General features: G+C 40.8%; 1 long non-coding RNA gene across 2 annotated transcripts; it reads left to right on the top strand.

Annotated features, from left to right (window-relative positions):
* Nucleotides 1-191: 191 nt before the first annotated feature.
* On the top strand, nucleotides 192-16,402 carry LOC115303381. Of its 2 annotated transcripts, none has more exons than XR_003914011.1 (4): nucleotides 192-280; nucleotides 978-1,021; nucleotides 3,619-3,679; nucleotides 16,180-16,402. It is a non-coding gene; the product is annotated as an uncharacterized LOC115303381 (long non-coding RNA). The 2 variants fall into 2 exon arrangements; XR_003914010.1 differs by having other exon boundaries at nucleotides 211-280; nucleotides 909-1,021.
* Nucleotides 16,403-18,136: the final 1,734 nt, after the last annotated feature.

The raw sequence follows: 18,136 nt of genomic DNA, 5'->3' as shown, positions 1-18,136 counted from the left end.
CAAATCTTTATTCCTGAAGGAGCTGTCTGCACAGGGGCGCTCTAATCTTCCATAGTCATGGAGGTCCTGTGAGGCACCTCAGAGGATCCCCTGGGTTTTAAGCACACTCCTCTTTGCTCTTATTGTGAGGCAACAACCCTCTTTCACTCCAGCTGGACCAGAAACCCCTTTGCTTGTTAGGTCAGTGGCATGAAGAGTACAAAATGACCAGGAAGATACAAACATCTCCTGGAAATGTATACCTCTAAACCAGCAGAATCCAAAGTTAAAGAAATGGGAGGTAAGAAAAATGTTCAAGGAGGTCATCATGTCTTAACAGTGAGAGAAGTCAGCCTTATATACACTTCTTAGTGACTAGATCCATATATTTTATCCAGGGAGAAAATATCTCCAAATATGGCTCACCCAATCAGTCTTGAAAGATAGCATCCTAACCTTCAAAGGTGGTGTCTCCCAGTAATTGAGTCTTCATTAGGCCACTCTACAATTCCATAAAATCAGCTACATATGGATGATAGAGTATATGGTAAGACAGTTGAATCCTGTGAGCATGAACACCCTACCTCACTTCTTTTGCTCTGAAATTTGAATGCAAAAAATAGTGTAGGACATCATGGTGGTGAATAAGGCATTTAGTAAGTTGGTGGAGAATTATGCTGACAAAAGCATTGTGGGCAGAAGAGGCAAATCTATATCCAGAAAAAGTAAGACAAAACACCACCTCTTCCATAATGCAAGAAATCCACTATTATCAACCTGTCTTAGCTGGTTCCCTCAGGTACAGTACTGTATGGCTCATTATTGGGCTGTGCTGTTGGCAGTTATCTTTAGGAGGTACATAGCAGCCAGACATGCCTTGGTGAGAGAAAATCTGTTTTGTCGTATAATTTCCAATCTTGCTTTCATAGTTATGATATTAATGAGGACTTTTAGTAAGCCCTGGGTGGCTTGATAAAGAGGCTGACTGACATTTACAGATCCTGGTCATCTTGTCCACCTGATTATAGAGACCTGCTCTTTGGTAAGTGAACATTTACTAGTTTGTAGTTTTGTTGAGTATTCCTACTGTATCTTTGCTATCTAATTTTCACTTTTCTGTTTGTTTAATTATTTGGAGAGAGAGAGAGAGAAAGAGAGAGAGAGAGAGAGAAAGAGAGAGAGAGAGAGAGAGAGAGCCAGAGCGCACAAGCCGGGGAGGGGCAGAGAGGGGAGAGAGAAAGAATCCCAAGCAGGCTCCACACTGTCACTGTGAAGCCTGATGTGGAGCTTGAACTCATGAACCGTGAGATCATGACCTGAGTCAAAGTTAGATGCTTAACCAACTGAGCCACCAAGGTGACCCTCTGATTTTTACTTTTACGATTATTATTTCTTTCCACCTGCTTTGGTGGGGGGAGTTTGCTGTGACATTTTTGCAACTTCTGCAGTTGGGAACTTAGCTCTTTGCTTTTCTTTCTTCATTTCTAATGTATTATCACTATAAACCACTCCCTGATGCTATTTTAGCTGTATCCCATGTATTTTGTGAAGTTTATCTATTGTTCAGTCTAAATATTATTTAACTTCCATTATCAGTTATGCTTTGAAATTTGTTCTTAAATTGCTAAGTATGGGATTTTATGTTTTTGTTACTGCTATCTAAATTAATTCCTTATGTTCAGAGAAATGTAGTCTGTGTAACACTGATTCATTTTGAGATTTGTTTTGTGGCCCAGTGTATGGTCAATTTTTGAAATGTTCTCTACATTCTTTTTTTTTTAATTTTTAATGTTTATTTATTTTGAGAGAGAGAGTGGGGTGGGGGCAGAGAGAGAGGGAGGGAAAGAATCCCAAGCAGGCTTCACACTGTCAGCAGAAAACCCAACACAGGGCTCCATCTCATGAACCGTGAGGTCATGAAATGCTCTGTGTGTTCATACACGCAAACAGCTGTGTATTCCCTAATTGCTGCAGAAAGGGTTCTATATATCCATTAGAGCACGCTTGTTAGTTATTCAAATCTCCTGTCTGTATTAATTTTTGTTTGCCAATTTATCACATATTTGAGGGCTATGATGTTTTCATCTCCAACATACAATAATTCATCAATTTCTGTTTATAGTTTTGTCTGTATGCATTTGAAGTAGTTACATAAAAGTAAGGAATTGCTGTATTTTTCTGGTGAACTGTTATCTTTATGATTATGTATGGGCTACTTTTTTATCTTAAAGTTAATTTTTATTGTGGTACAATACACATAAATATAAAATTTACCATTTTAACCATATTTAAGGGTGTGCAGTTCAGTGTCATTAAGCATGTTCACATGGTGGTTCAAATCACCACTACTATCCATCTCCAAAACTTTCCATCATCTTAAATTGAAATTGTACATATTAACCATTAACTCCGCATTATCCTCTCCCTCCACCCTCTGGTAAGCACTATTCTATGTATTTTAAAGTCTATTTTGCCTCACAGTAGTATAGCCATACCAGCTTATTTGGTATCTTTTTCTATTCTTTTACTCTCAAGCATTCTATGTCATTATGACACAGAATGGCACATACCTAAAGATTTTTTATGTTTTATTTATTTTTGAGAGACAGAGACAGAGATGGGGGGAACAGAAGATCCAGAGCGGGCTCTGTGCTGACAGTAGAGAGCCCGATGTGGGGCTTGCACTCACCACGTGAGATCATGACCTGAGCCAAAGTTGGATGCTCAACCAACTGGGCCACCCAGGCGCCCATAACTAAATTCTTAAATCTAGTCTGACAATCTCAGTCTTTTAACTGGCAATTTTAATTCACTTATAGTTATTGAGTGTACTGATAATTTTTCTTTCTTGTGTACTGTCTTTTTTCTTAAAATTTTAAATGTTTTTTAAATTTATTTATTTTTGAGACACAGAGAGAGACAGCACAAGCAGGGGAGGATCAGAGAGAGAGGGAGACACAGAATCTGAAGCAGGCTCCAGGCTCTGAGCTAGCTGTCAGCACAGAGCCCAACGCGGGGCCCAAACCCACGAACTGTGAGATCATGACCTGAGCTGAAGCCAGATGCTTAACCAACTGAGCCACCCAGCCGCCCCTCTTATGTTCTATCTTATTTTGTACTTATATTTCTTCCATATGTCTCTCTTCTTGCTTTCTATTAAATTGATGAAAAAAATTTTTAATTCATTTTATCCTTTACTGATTTTTAAGTTATATATTCTATTTCTATTCTTTTCATGATTACTATAATTTATAAAAAAATAATCTTATTGGTGGGACACCTTGCTGACTCAGTTGGTCAAGCACCTGACTCTTGATTTCAGCTCAGATCATGACCTCACAGTTCGTGAGTTCAAGCCCTGCATTGGGCTCTGCACTGACAGCAAGGAGCCTGCTTGGAATTCTATCTCTTCCTCCCTCTCTCTCTGTCCTTCCCCTGCTGTCCTTCTTGCACTCTCTCTTTCTCTCTCCTCTCTCTCTCTCTCAAAATAAATAAATAAACATTTAAAAATCCTCAAATTGTCACTCTTATTGTTTGCATAGTTAATGCTTGTTTAGAAATACCCATATGTTTTCCAGTTTCTTTATTCACCATAACTATTCTCGTAATTCTTATTTTTAATTTACTTCTTCCTTCTAGATTGAAATATTTTTCCGGAAATTCTCTGAAGAAAATGTCATTAATGGGAAGTCTACTTGTGGTAAGGAACTTGTTTTTAAACGTTTGTCTGGAAATTTATTCATTTATTTATTTATTTATGAATGCATAAAAGTATCTTGATAAATTTTCATTAAAAATGTTTATTTTTGAGAGCTAGAGAGTAAAAGTGTGGAAGGGGCAGAAAGAGAGGAAGACAGAGGATCTGAAGCAGACTCTGCACTGATAGCAGAGAGCCTGATGCAGGGCTTGAACCCACAAACCATGAGATCATGACCTGAGCCAAAGTTGACCCTGAACCAACTGAGCCAGTTAGGTACTCCTTGATGAATTTTCTTTTAACTCAGTACTTTGAATACATTATTGTCATTTATTGTTACTTTAAGAAAGTTTGCTGTGAATATCATTGTTACTTTGAAGGTCATGTGGTTTTTCTCTCTGTTTGCTGTTGTGCTTTTCTCATTGGTCTTGGAATTGTTCAGTTCATGGCAACATGTACGGATATGAATTTAGTTTAATAGATCCTGCTGAGGACTCATGAAATCTGAATCTAAAGATTCATATCCTCTATTAATTTTGATAAATTCTCAGTTAATTCTGGTAAATTCTCTTTGAATATTGCGTCCTCCAATTCTCTTTATCCTCCTCTGTGAACCAGTAGTTTGTGTGAGTGAGATCTCATTCTCCAACATATGGTTTAGTCTCTAATATTTTCTAACTCTTTATCTCCTTATATTATCTTCTGGACAATTTCCTCATATCTCTCCTTTGGCTCTATAATTTTCCTTTTACTTATGCCTAGGTTTCTTTTGATTCATCCACTTAGTTTTTTTTTTTTAATGCTTATTTATTTTTAAGAGAGAGGGCAGGGAAGGGGAAGAGAGGGGGAGACAGAGAATCCCAAGCAGGCTCCAGGTTGCCAGTGCAGAGCCCTCCATGGGTCTTGAATCCATGAACTGTGAGATCATGACCTGAACCAAAGTAAGAAGCTCAACCGACTGAGCCACCCAGACACCCGTATTTAGTTTATTTTAAACTTTTAAAAATTTGAAGTAGTATGGAAACCAATTGACAATAAATTATATTTAAATTTTTTGATGTATATGGGGTTCTTTGGTGGCTCAGTTGGTTGAGGTCTTGATACCAGGGTCAGGGGATCAAGCCCCATGTCGGGCTCTGTGCTAAGCATGGAGCCTGCTTAAGATTTTCTCTCTCCCTCTGCCCCTCTCCCCTACTCACTCTCTCTCTTTCAAATGAAAACATAAAAATAAATAAAATAAGTGAGAATTTTGAAGTATAACACACATACATAGAAGTGCATAAAAATTTAATGTATTGTTATATTAATTACTGTAGTTACAGAAGTAGAATGTTTCCAGACTCCATGTGCCCTCCATATGCCCCTTCCTGATCACAACTGTCTTCTCCACTAGAGGTAACCACATACCTCACCATTATAGTAATCACTTCCTTGCTTTTTAAAAAAAATATCACTTAAGTATGCATTCCATTTTTTTTTTAATTTGAGAGAGAAAGTTCAAGCAGGGAAGAGAGGCAGAGGGAAAGAGAAAGAAAATCTTAAGCAGGCTCCACACTCAGAGGGGATCCTCATGTAGAGCTGGATCCCACAACCTTGGGATCATGACCTGAGCCAAAATTAAGAGTCAGACACTCAGCCAACTGAACCACTCAGGCACCCCTTAAGCATGCATTCCTAATAGGTTAGTTTCATCTGTTTAGGGACTTTATAAAATAAATACTGCATATAAATGTTTATGTCTTGATCTTTGGACCAATATTACATATTTAATACTCACTTTTTTATTGGTTTACCTATAGTTCATTTAATTTTTGCATGTGTTTATATAATATTCCACTGTTTAATATACCAAATATTTAGCCATTCTACTGCTATGTACATTTTGTAGTTTCCAGTTTCGTGCTGTTAGGAACACTGCTGCTATGAACATTAGGGTACATTTATACTGGTTAATAAGAAGTGCATTTTTGTGGGTTATATAGTATGAAAAAGAATTGCCAAGTCCAAAGGTATGCATACCTTCAATCTTATCAAATAAAGCCATCTTCTTCAATCTTATCAAAAAGTACCATATTTTTAAAAATGTACTGTTACACTTAGTATCAGTAGTGGATCAGTACCCTCATTGCTTAGCCTCTCCAACACTTGGTATTTTAAGAGCATGTTTTTTTGAGCCAATACAATACACATATAATAGTATTTCATTATGGCTTTAATCTGTAACTAGTAATTTCACTAGTTACTAATTAAATTATACACTTCTATCTATTTTTTTTTTATATTTAGTGATTCTCCTAGATATGACCTGTTGGCACTGAACATACATTCCTATTCTCTTCTACTTACCTTTTCATATGAGAGACTCTAGAAAGCAAAATAAATAAACACCTACTTACATTTCCCAGGTTCTGGATACAAATTAGGTTCTACCAAAAAGGTGTACTCATGAAAGATTTGGAATGCAGAAACAAGGTAGGAGCCACTTTTCTGATATTTTTAGTGCTGCACTTATCTTTGTCAATGTGAAAGGCAGGTATGATAAAGATAGTGAGGTGACCCTGGCTTCCACTCCTCAAGCCCACTGAGTGATTTGTAAACTTCCTTGATTCCTTCTTGTTTAAAATACCTAGAGAGATTTCTTTTCAATCCTTAACTCTGTCTGATACAATGACTATTGCACTTCATGTAATCTAAGATGATATCAAAGACACACCATTATTTTATTGACACTAAGAAAGCCACTGCTGCAATTAAACTAAGACAAATGCTTTTCTGACACTTAGCTATTTTTCCTACCTATTTAAAGAGCCATTTTAGACTTTAGACGTGGGTTTTATAATTTATTACTCTTGTGTATTTATAAGAAAAGAAAATATAAAGGAAATAAATGAGTTAGGGCACTTCTAACACTTCTGCACATTCAGAATCCATCTCTTCTTAATATCTTTTAAATTCCATGCTTTTCCACACAATGGCATCTTCTATGACATCAAGAGCATTAGTAATGTAGCATTTCACAAGAGTGCTCCATATTGTCTTCAGGATTTGTTCAAAGTCACTGTCATCCATTCTGCAAATTTTGATGTATATGAACTGGCAATGACAACTACATCCAAAAGGCTGCTTAGCCAGCAATTATTGCAGGCAATACCCTAATTTCAAAAGAACAAAGCACATCTTAGAGTTGATGAAATACGGTCTGTTTTTCTTTTTTTTTAATGTTTATTTTTGTGAGAGAGAGAGAAAGCGAGCACAGGTGGGGGAGGGGCAGAGAGAGAGAGACACAGAATCTGAAGCAGGTTCCAGGCTCTGAGCTATCAATGCACAGCTTGATTCGGGGCTCAAACCCATGCCCGCTGAGATCATGACCTAAGCTGAAGTTGGACCCTTAGCCCACTGAGCCACCCAGGAACCCTGGTATGTTTTTCATATTTAAAAAATTTCCTAGGTTCTTTTTCAAATTTGTTTGTTCTTTTTTAAACAGTATTTAGTTTTTTCTTATTTTAAAAATTTCTTCCTGGGGCATCTGGGTAGCTCAGTCGGTTAAGCGCCCAACTTCAGCTCAGGTCATAATCTCATGGCTTGTGGGTTCAAGCCCCATGTTGGGCTCTGTGTTGACAGCTCAGAGCCTGAAGCCTGCTTCAGATTCTGTGTCTCTCTCTCTGTCCGTCCCTCCCCCACTCATGCTCTGTTTCTCTCTGTATCAATAATAAATAAACAAAAAAAAATTTTTTTAAATTTCTTCCTTTGTATCTTTAATCACATAAGTGTACTTTATTATCTGGATCTGATAATGTATTATCTTAAGTTCTGGGGAATCCAAATCTGCTATTTGATGTATCTGCTGACTTTTGTTCTTTTGGATAGTTTCTTTGCACCTCTGTAATTTTGACTTTTGAGCTTATCTCAAGCAAGACTTTAAATGAGGTTGTCTTCCTTTCAGAGAGGTTTTATACGTTTGCTTATGCCAAGCAATAAAGCCTGGGATCACTTTTTTTTTTAATGTTTATTTATTTATTTTGAGAGAGAGAGAGAGAGAGAGAGAGCACACAGGGGGAGGGGCAGAGAGAGGGACAGAGAGAATCCCAAGCAGAGTCCATGCTGTCAGCACAGAGCCCAAATCGGGGCTTGATCTCACAAATGGTGAGATCATGACCTGAGCGGGAATCAAGAGTCCATCATTTAACCGACTGAGACACCCAGGCGCCCCAAAACTGGGATCACTTTTTTTTTTTTTAAGTTTATTGATTTATTTTGAGAGACAGATGGAGAACGTGTGTGCACGAAAGCAAGTGAGGGAGGGGCAGAGAGCAAGGGAGAGAAAGAATCCCAAGCAACGTCTGTGCCATCCGCACAGAGCCTGACTTGGGGATTGATCTCACAAACCTGAGATCAAGACCTAAGCCAAAATCGAGAGTCAGATGCTTAACCAACTGAGCCATGTACGCGACCCGCCTGAGATCACTTTTTTTTAAATTTATTTTTGAGAGACGGAGAAAGGCAAGCAGGGGAGGGTCAGAGAGAGAGAGAGAGAGAGAGAGAGAGATACAGAATCTGAAGCACTCTCCAGCCTCTGAGCTAGCTGTCAGCACAGAGCCTGATGCGGGCTTGAACTTGCAAACCGTGAGCTCATGACCTGAGCCAAAGCTAATGCTTAACCGACTGAGCCGCCCAGACGCCCCTGAGATCACTTTTAATATTAATTTCTTGGGGCGCCTGGGTGGCTCCAGCAGTTGAGTGCTGACTTTGGCTCAGGTCATGATCTTGCAGTCGTGAGTTGATTCCCGTGAAGGGCTCTGTGTTGACCGCTCAGAGCCTGGAGCCTGTTTCAGATTCTGTTGTCTCCCTCTCTCTGCCCCTCCCCCACTCGTAGTCTGTCTCTGTCTCTCAAAAATAAAGAAACATTAAAAAAATTTAATATTAATTTCTCAACTAAAGAATCCCTACACTATGCATATAAATTTGAACCTCAAGCTGGCATAAAGGGAGGCAAAACCATCTTATTAGATTATGTGTTTTGATATGTTGGAATTCTTTTCCAGAACGCTGACCAAAACAAACTTCTTTTTCCTCTCCCCTTTACCAGTGGGCAGATATTTTTATTACTCTTTCTCTTTATTTGGACCAAATTTTTATTCCTATTTCTGTATGACCATTAAAACCTAATCCCTAGGGGCGCCTGGGTGGCTCAGTAGGTTGAGCATTAGACTCTTGGTTTCTGCTCCGGTTATGATCTCACAGTCTGTGGGTTCAAGCCCTCCTTGGGATTCTCTCTCTCTTTCAAAAATAAATAAACTTTAAGCCAAACAAAACCACCCAATCCTTAAAAAAAAAAAGCAAGGAGATGTATTGACTAGAGAAATGGAACGGAATACAAAGGATCCACTCCAGTTGAATATATCAAATTGGAAAGAATGAATAAGCCAATCTAAAGTTTCTATTCGTGGGGCACCCAGCAGGCTCACTTGGTGAAGCATGTGACTCTTAATTCTGGGGTTGTGGATTATAGCCCCACATTGGGTGTAGTGATTATTTAAAAATAAAATCTTGGAAAAAATAAATAAAATAAGGTTTGTATTCATGTAATCATAACATATAAAATATTCTGATTACTGTTTAACCATAAAACAAAATAAAACAAAACTCAATCCCTTTGATTAGCAAAATCAACAACTACTCCCAAACACACTGTAGGGAGTATTCAGGATAGCTTCACATTTACCATTCAGGTTTTTCAACTCTCTTATTTTTTATCCCTTGGGAGATTTTTCTATTTCTGTCAAGCTCAATTATATATTTATATTTTTTATGTTTATTTTTTTATTTTTGAGAGAGAGAAAGAGTGCAAACAGGGAAGGGGTGGGGAGAGAGGGAGACACAGAATCTAAAGCAGGCTCCAGGCTCTGAGCTGTTAGCACAGAGCCCGATGTGGGGCTTGAACCCATGACCGTGAGATCATGACCTGAGCTTAACTCAGGTGCTTAGCATACGAACCACCCAGGCGCCTCTCAATTATACATTTAACAGAATATTTTAGGGGCACCTGGCTGGCTCAGTCAGTAGAGCATGACTCTTAATCTTGGGGATGTAAATTTAAGCCCCACATTGGGTGTGGAGATTACTTAAAATTAAATCTCTCAAGTAAAATATATTTTATATTTTATCTAGTATTTCCAGGTACTTTATAGTAAATCATTAATTTTTTTTTGAGAGAGAGAGAGCGAGAGAGAGCACTGTTGGGTGCTACACACGTTGGGTGTAGTGATTATTTCAATCTCCCCCACACAATAGTGGGGGAGAGGTGCAGAGGGAGACAGATAATCTTAAGCGGGCTCCACACTGTGGAGCCCGATGTGGGGCTTGATCTCACCACCCTGAAATCATGACCTGAGCTGAAACCAAGGGTCCGATACTCAACTGACTGAGCCACTCAAAAGTCCACCTTGTTAATATGTACTACAAAATTTCTACTTAACAAATAAGAAAATTAAGGCTCAGAGAGGTTAATCATTTCCCCAAGTTCACATAGATAACAAGTGGTGGAACCAAATTTCAAACTGAGGTATTTTGGGGTTTTTTTTTTGTCTCCAAACCCACGCTGTTCTCATGGAACAACAGTTAGGCGGCCCTGCCGTTTTCAATCTCCTAATACTACAGTGACATTCCCATAGTTACAGTTAATTGGATGATTACATTCTTATCTATTACAGCAGAAGGTTTTAGTTATTTGTACTTCATAAAAACACCACAATGAAATTTTGATGAATTTTTGAATATTCTATTTTTTGAAAAATAGAATTCCAGGTTTGGAATCCATTTTAAAAGGACAGTCTTGTCCATCCCTTTGCCTCCAGACAGAGCCACCCTCCAATCATTACTCACAATCTTTGCTAGATGATAATTTCCCTGGGATTTAAGATGCTATAGAAGACAAATGATAAAGTCTTTAAGTCAAACTCCCAGGCTTAGCAAGTCTCCTGGCAGGGTTTTTCTTCCTTACATCTGAATTCATTCTCTCCTTCTGCACTTCAGTCATTCCTGTTCACAAGGGAGAGACAAAAGAGCGTTCCTCATCCTCTATAAATAGCATCTATGGCCCTCCCCATTCCAGAGCAACCACAAACCCCCTACGGAATCACTGATACTTTAAGCTTTCCCTTCTTTCTTCCTTTTTGGCCATGAATTTTTTTCTCGCCTGTAACTCCTGGTGAGTTATCTCCCCTTAATGATGCTGACATACAGGACCCAGATAAAGTGCTATATAAATGCTAAGTAATCACAGCCAGGCTTGGCTTTGTGATACAGGTTATCTCAGGCTGTTGTGTTATGGGATCAGCTCCCTGTTGACGTTCGGATGAAGTTTACCAGCTGTAGACCCCCCCCTTTTTTTTCTTTGTGCAATGGGACAGTTTTGTAAGTACTGGTGCTCTACTAGGAGCCTTCAAAAGAGAGCATGCTACTATTTGCCGGTCTGTGTGTGCGTCCACGGGCACACATATGTGGTACATTAAGGTACAGTGGCATACTAATAGACTTTCAGAACATGGATGCTCTGGGAGATGGAAGCAGACCCTCTGTGCTGGGTATTGAGGATGAAAGTGAGGAGAAATCCAGAGGGGCGCCTGGGCGGCTCAGTTAGCTAAGCACCCGACTGCAGCTCAGGTCATGATTTCACAGTTCATGAGTTTGAGTCCTGCATCACTCTGCGACAGCTCAGAGCCTGGAGCCTGCTTCAGATTCTGTGTCTCCCTCTCTCTCTACCCCTCTCCCACTTTCTCTCTCTCAAAAATAAATAAACATTAAAGGTTGTTTTTTTTTTTTAAGAAGAGGGATTATGATAGAGATGGGTACACAGTCATAACACCAAGACTGGATCTGCTTAAAATGTTAAAAAGAATTATGATTATGATTATGATTTTAGAGAGACTGTGTGTGGGTGAGAGAGAGAGAGGGCACAGGAGGAAGAGAGAAGAAGAGAGAGAATCCTAATCCTAAGCAGGCTCCATGCTCAGTGCCAAGCCCAGTGTGGAGCATGAGTCCACAACACCAGGATCATGACCTGAGCCCAAATCAAGAATCGGTTGCTTAGCCAACTGAGCCACTCAGGTGCATCGCAATGTGACTGATTTTTTCATTGATTTGACTAAATCCTGCCATTGTGTTGACATTGTATAATGTAATCAAATCAAAGAACCCATTTCCAACATTTGTGTCGAATAAGTGACTATAGACCTGTTCGTGCTCAGGTGTATTGTCTGTGTGACACCAACCAGTTCTGGAAAGGTGAAAATTTAAGTCATTAACCCCTAGGTTTTCCCAATATCAGTATTTGGGATTTTGTCATTAGACGACAGAACTGAAAGGTTGTTTAGGCATATTACAGTCAACTATGGTTACCTTCTAATGTTCTTCCCCATGCAAAACTTCCAGACACTTGGAAAACATTGTGTGTGTGTGTGTGTGTGTGTGTGTGTGTGTGTGTGTAATATCATATAAAATATTCTAAGACTACAGGTAGAAGGAATCTTAGATTTTATAAACATTTTTCACATTTAGTAGATGAAGAAACAGAGTCAGAGAGAAAATGACTTACCAAAGGATATTCTACTATTAAGGGACAGATGTGACCTAATTATTGTATTTTTGACTCTTGCAGGATTCAGTGCACTTTTCTCTACAGTACTGTGCTAGTGGGGGTTAGATATGGGACTAATTTCTTGTAGTTCTTTCAGAAAAGGGGCATTATATTGTTTGAAGGAATTGGTTAGCTGTTCTTGTTTCTTTTTTTTTTTTTGAGAGAGAGAGATAGCACAAGCAGGGGTGGCACAGAGAAAGAGGCGACAGAGAATCCAAAGGAGGCTCTGCACTGACAGCAGAGAGCCCAATGGGGGGCTTGAACTCACAAACCGTGAGATCATGACCTGATCCAAAGTTGGACACTTAACCAACTAAGCCACCCAGGCACCCCTGTTCTTGTTTCTTATAGACAAAAATAAGATGATTTAAATGCTATTTTAAGTCTACTGTTCTTAGTCTTTTTTTTAATTTTTTTGTTTTATTTCTTTTTTTGAGAGAGAGAGAGAGAGAGAGAGAGAGCGAGCAGGGGAGGGACAGACTGAGGGAGAGACAGAATCCAAAGACGGGCTCCAGGCTCTGAGCTAGCTATAAGCACAGAGCCCAACGCGGGGCTCAAATCCACGAACCGCGAGATCATGACCTGAGCCAAAGTTGGTTGCTCAACTGACTGAGCCTCCCAGGCGCCCCTCTTAGGTTTTTTTTTTTAATATACTTGTGAAACGAGTATCAGTAACTCCATAGCACTGATGTCTTTATCCAAATCTGAAATGGTATATCTTTTCGTATATGTGCATTTCTAATATATACATGAATGTTATTCAACATCTCTGTGTGTGTATGTATATGAGTGTATGAGGCACGGGGGTTACAGAGGTTAGCATTATGCTTCCCTCCATGGATGTATATTACTCAGAGCCTATCAGTCAAGCTACCTACTAACTTGGTGTCTAATGTCTTTTGTTGGTGGCTGTTTTGTATGCTCCTCTAAAGTGTTCAAGAAGAAACACAATCAGAACATATAATGACATGTACATGCAGCCTTAAACACACACATATGCACAGACCACGGAGACATATGGGCAGGCTCATGTCACAGCACAACCCCTGGCTCTTCCCTGGATCCTCATGTTATAGCTGGCAGATACCATCACCACATCAGACTGGAACCAAGGGGACAGCCTGCTTTTTCAGTGTTTGCTCCATAAAACTGCCCAGAGGTGATAGCGTCACTCTCATTTGCTTAGATTTTACCTCTTTTCTAAAAGGTAGGCAGAGGAAAGACATCTTCCCTTGACAGCATGTTTTTCACAAATACCTTTACCCAGAAATTAATGTTTGCTTCATCTTCTCCTACCAACTTTATAATGCATCTACTTCCCAGCCTTTCCCCCCCATGATTCCCTGATGCACAATTTCTGTTCAACCAGACTCCTGTGCTCTCTCCACCAACACACCCCTTGTCTTCTCCGGGCTCTAAACTGCATAAGCCATTGCTCAACTGTGGGATGGAAGTCTCCTCCTACTTCTGCCCTCAACACCATTTCAGGGTCCCCCCCAGCTCTGAGCCATCTCCCCTCCTTGGGGATCACTCTCTTGTCTGCAGCCCTCCCTCTCATCCTCCCCCTCTTCCTCCTCCTCTCCCTCCAGAGATGTCCCTCTGCTCTCTGTCTCTCAGTCTCTTCACCTTTGCTTCTGGGTCCTGAGTGTCTGTCCCATCTCTGCACACGGATGTGGGGGAGGCTGCCCAGGGGAGGGATGGGCCTGATCTCTTGTCCTGTAGTGGTTCCCTCCCCACTGCAAGCAGTGCCTTCTTCCTGATAGGGCATTTATTGAGAGACTGACTGAAGTAGAAGCTCGGCCTTGATATCGTTCCTATCTCTTTTCTTAATTAATTTGATATGTTTGGCATCAGCCCTGCTGCTAGAGGGGTATTTTCTAGGAGGCAGAGGAGTGTCGGAGGCCTTGCTCCTGTTCTTTTCCTTCCCAAATAGACTAGTATTTCAACCTGACAGCTCCCAGCCGGTCCTCTGGCTATGGAGCATTGAGTGTTTATTTTCCTGATGTTTTTATTCCAAAGTCTTTGCCAGGGTCATGTTGTTGAAGTCTGCCAAGTGACAAGAGCCCCTGACCCTGCTACTGAATCTGTGACACATTTTACAGGAACAGCTGTTGTCAGAAAATTATAGAAGCCAAAGGCAAAAAAAAAAAAAAAAAGCCTTGAGAGGTCATCTTGGACATGCCCCTGTCTCTGGCCTGGTACCCATACATTTCTGCTCAGGTAAATTAGAAAGGTCTGGTTTTCAAAACGCTACACAAGGGTAATAGATGTCATACTCTTCAATTCTCATTCCATTATCTAACAGCCCTCACAGTCAGAATAATGTTTCATTATATGGGCCCACAGCCTTTCCTTTCCACTGTCAGACCTTTTCCACAACTGTTCCCAGAAAGTAGATGATGATGAGCATAACCTATTATACACTTGAAAAAACTGGGAAGACTGGACATAATCCAGAGAAAGTGGCCAAGGGGTGACCCATGACGAGTAACTCAATCTTTAATGCAATCTACATTATTTGCAAAGACCAGAGTAATTTCCAGACAGGCTTAGTGTTAACTAAATGTAGACATCCAAAATTCTTCTCGGATCACAATGGTAAGCAGATTTCCAAGTTCAGATTAGTCTCACCCCCAGATTTCAATGCTTTTTGTCTATGCACGTCCCAGTCTCAGCTCTTTGCCCAGCTCAGGCTCAGAGAATGCTGGTGCCAGTTATCAGCACACACACTTACCAAGGGCCTATGTAATGCCAGGCAACTGGTTGGAAGCAGGAGGAAAATGTCATCTGGTTAATCCATCTACTCACCCCCACATATCTAGATATTTGGAACTGACCAAATGAAGGAATAACCCACTGACGTTCCCCTTTCTCAGCACATAGATAGCCCTAAAGTATTGTAGCCAAGGGGTATCCATGGGCAATGGCTAGCTGCATCATTAGCAGGTCTTTTCTCCACTTGGCATGCTGTGGCTGGACGGGGTTATTCCCCACCTGGTGACCCCAAGGCTGGCCCGAGTGGCTTGGCACTGGTAATAAAGAGAGATGCCAAAATCTCCAAAGTGCCAGGGAGTCTGGCAGACATCCTGACTATCAGACAGCTGTTGTGATTTCCATCAAAGAAGAAGCAGAATGCAAAACAGAACTGCAGGAAGGAGACTGCCCAGTTGCTGGTGCTGGAAAGGGCCAAAAATGGGAACTTATTTCCTGAGAGTGAGTCTAGTCTATATATCTTAAGAAGATGACAGGAGAGGGGGTTAGGGTGGGACTATGGTTAAACCAATTCAAAGCAATATATCCTCATTACCTTTGGAAAAAATGCTTTCATACTAGTCACTTTTGCAAGGGATCAATGGGGGCCATTTCTACACAGTCTAGTGAAGCAAACAGTGATTCTGTATTTAGATATGGAAATATACCAAACCAAATAATTCATAAAATCTACTTAAAATCCTAAATCCTCTAGGTCCACACCTTCTTGTCTATATATCAAATTAACTAATTGCCAAGGTTTTGCTTCATTCAGTGATACGTAGTTTCCACTACAGTAGCCTTGACTTAATTGGTTTATCTCCACAACACCAAGTTACAAAAAACATTGCTTGAGCCCATCCCCCACTCTCTCTACCTCTCAATCTGCTTCTGGGTCTGAAACAACAGCTGAGGATAGAGGAAGAGAAGCATAAGGCTAAGAAATAGAGAAGGCAAACGGCACTTGGCTGGCTCAGTGAGTGGACCATGTGACTCTTGGCTTCAGGGTCGTGAGTTTGAGCCCAATGTTAGGATGTACAGATTATTTAAAAATAAAAATCTTTGAGGGAAAAAAGAAATAGAGGAACCAAAAATCATCCCTTTTCTCCGTCCACAGGCATGTAGGTTACAGCAACCCAAGTTAGGGAAGGGAGAAGATTTCACATTAAATCAAACTCAGAGTCTTGAAGATACACTGGACTGGACATTCTAACTCCAGATTTGAAATTGCATATATAACTTGAAGCTGTTATACAAGAATGAACAGAATAGTCTTGGTGCCTCCTGGGGTTTTAATTCAAGGGTCAAAAAGGATTGCCTAACATCCATTGACATTTACAAGAGGTGATGGAAGATAAAAATCAAGTTGCATTTTGTCTGTTAAAGGGTGTGTTAGTTAAGATGGACTGGGTGGCCATAATATACCCCAAAACGTACAGTGTCTCAAACACAATAGAAAGTTGCTTTTCCCTTAGGTAAGGTCTAGGCAAATGCTTCTTGTCAGTGGAAAGCTCTCCTCTACATGTGAGTCCAGGCTCTTCCAGGATGAATGTCCACTATTTCCTAGGACCTTAAGCCCAGCATCCATACTGAAGAAGGAGACAGAAAGTATGGGAGAGGGGGTGAGGACACATCCACTTGTTAAAAGGTTTGTCCAGGAAATGGCATATATATTCCATTGACTAGAACTCAGTCGCTTGGCCACATCAAACTGCAAGGGAAGCTGGGGAATGTAGTCCAGCTGTGAGCCCAGGAGAAGAACTCCCAGATTTGGAGCAGTTGCTATAGAGACCATCCTGGAAGAGCCTCATGGAGAACCAATGGTTCAAGCACAATAGAGAGCATAACTGTGAGAGTGCTCTTTTCTCCAAAGAGAAGATTATCACTCCCCAAAGAGACTTTTCTCCAGATAGTGTGTGTTGATGAATAGAGGAGAGTAAAGGTGGAAGGGGGTAGAAATGGAGAGAACTCTGGGGTAAGAACAGAAGTAGCCACAATCAGGTACCATGAAGATGGACAAGGTTGGTGTAGCTTGAGTACTGACCTTCCACACGCAGAGACTGATTCCTTCCCCCTATGTAACTTCTGGCTTCTTGTGTAATGAATATGTGCCCCAAGCCCCCAGGTCTTCAGGAGCCTGGAAGTGGACAGCATTCAAAACAAAAAACACCTTTTTGCTACCGAAAAGAATCTCCAGTAAAATTTGCCAGTGGACACAGAAGCCAGTAAAAACCAGTGAAGTCAGAAGAATTGCCTGGCTCTTCAACCCTAAACAAAATCATATTTTACATTAGATTAATTCCAAAACTGAATTTAATTTTTTTAAGTGCCTCGTTTTGGTAGGATCAGAAGACACATCTGGCAGAGATGAGGTCATCACAAGAAGAGTTTGAATATTTTCAATTAAAAAAAAAAAACGCCTCTTTCTGAGTCTCAGTTGAGGTAGAGCAAACAGCTTGGCAGGATCCATCACCTCAGGCAAAGTTTCCTGCAACTCAATCTCCTCTGTTACCTATATCCCGGGCCTCTAGCTCGCTATTAAAAATATAAGGGCGTCTCCATTTCCCCGCAGATGCACCATTCTGCAGCGACACCCACGACTTTTTTCATACATGTGTGAAGTTTCACTGGAGTTTTACATTAAGCACCCTCCCCTGCCTAGTTTATTGCGATGAGTTGGAACACAACGCTGGAAAAACAAAACGGGAAAGAGGAGGTGGTCTATCAAATCCTAAAGCAAAAAGCAGCCAAGGCTTCCCAAGTATATGAAAAAGACTTGTGGAAGAAATAATCCATTAGTGTAGATACCGCGGGGTTGAAATGACTCCCCATTCCTCCTGTGCCATAATTAAGAAGGACCCGATCCTCGCCTTGACGCGTGAGCGGCTCTACGTGTTACAACGCTGCAAAGAGCGGTCTTCAGAGGCTTAGGGTGTCAGCAATCCCTCAGTTTACCACGCCCCTCCTCCTCCCAGCCAGTCCACGCGAAAGCCGGGTCCGGAGGCTTGCAAGGTCCGGAGACCCGCGCCCCGGGCTCGGCTGCGGGGCCGTGTCCCCGCGCCACCGCCCACCAG

The sequence above is a fragment of the Suricata suricatta genome, chromosome 10 (genome assembly GCF_006229205.1).
Source record: "Suricata suricatta isolate VVHF042 chromosome 10, meerkat_22Aug2017_6uvM2_HiC, whole genome shotgun sequence".
Lineage (NCBI taxonomy): Eukaryota > Metazoa > Chordata > Mammalia > Carnivora > Herpestidae > Suricata > Suricata suricatta.
The sequence above is the reverse complement of the archived record's forward strand: the minus strand, read 5'-3'. Positions and strand labels throughout refer to the sequence as shown.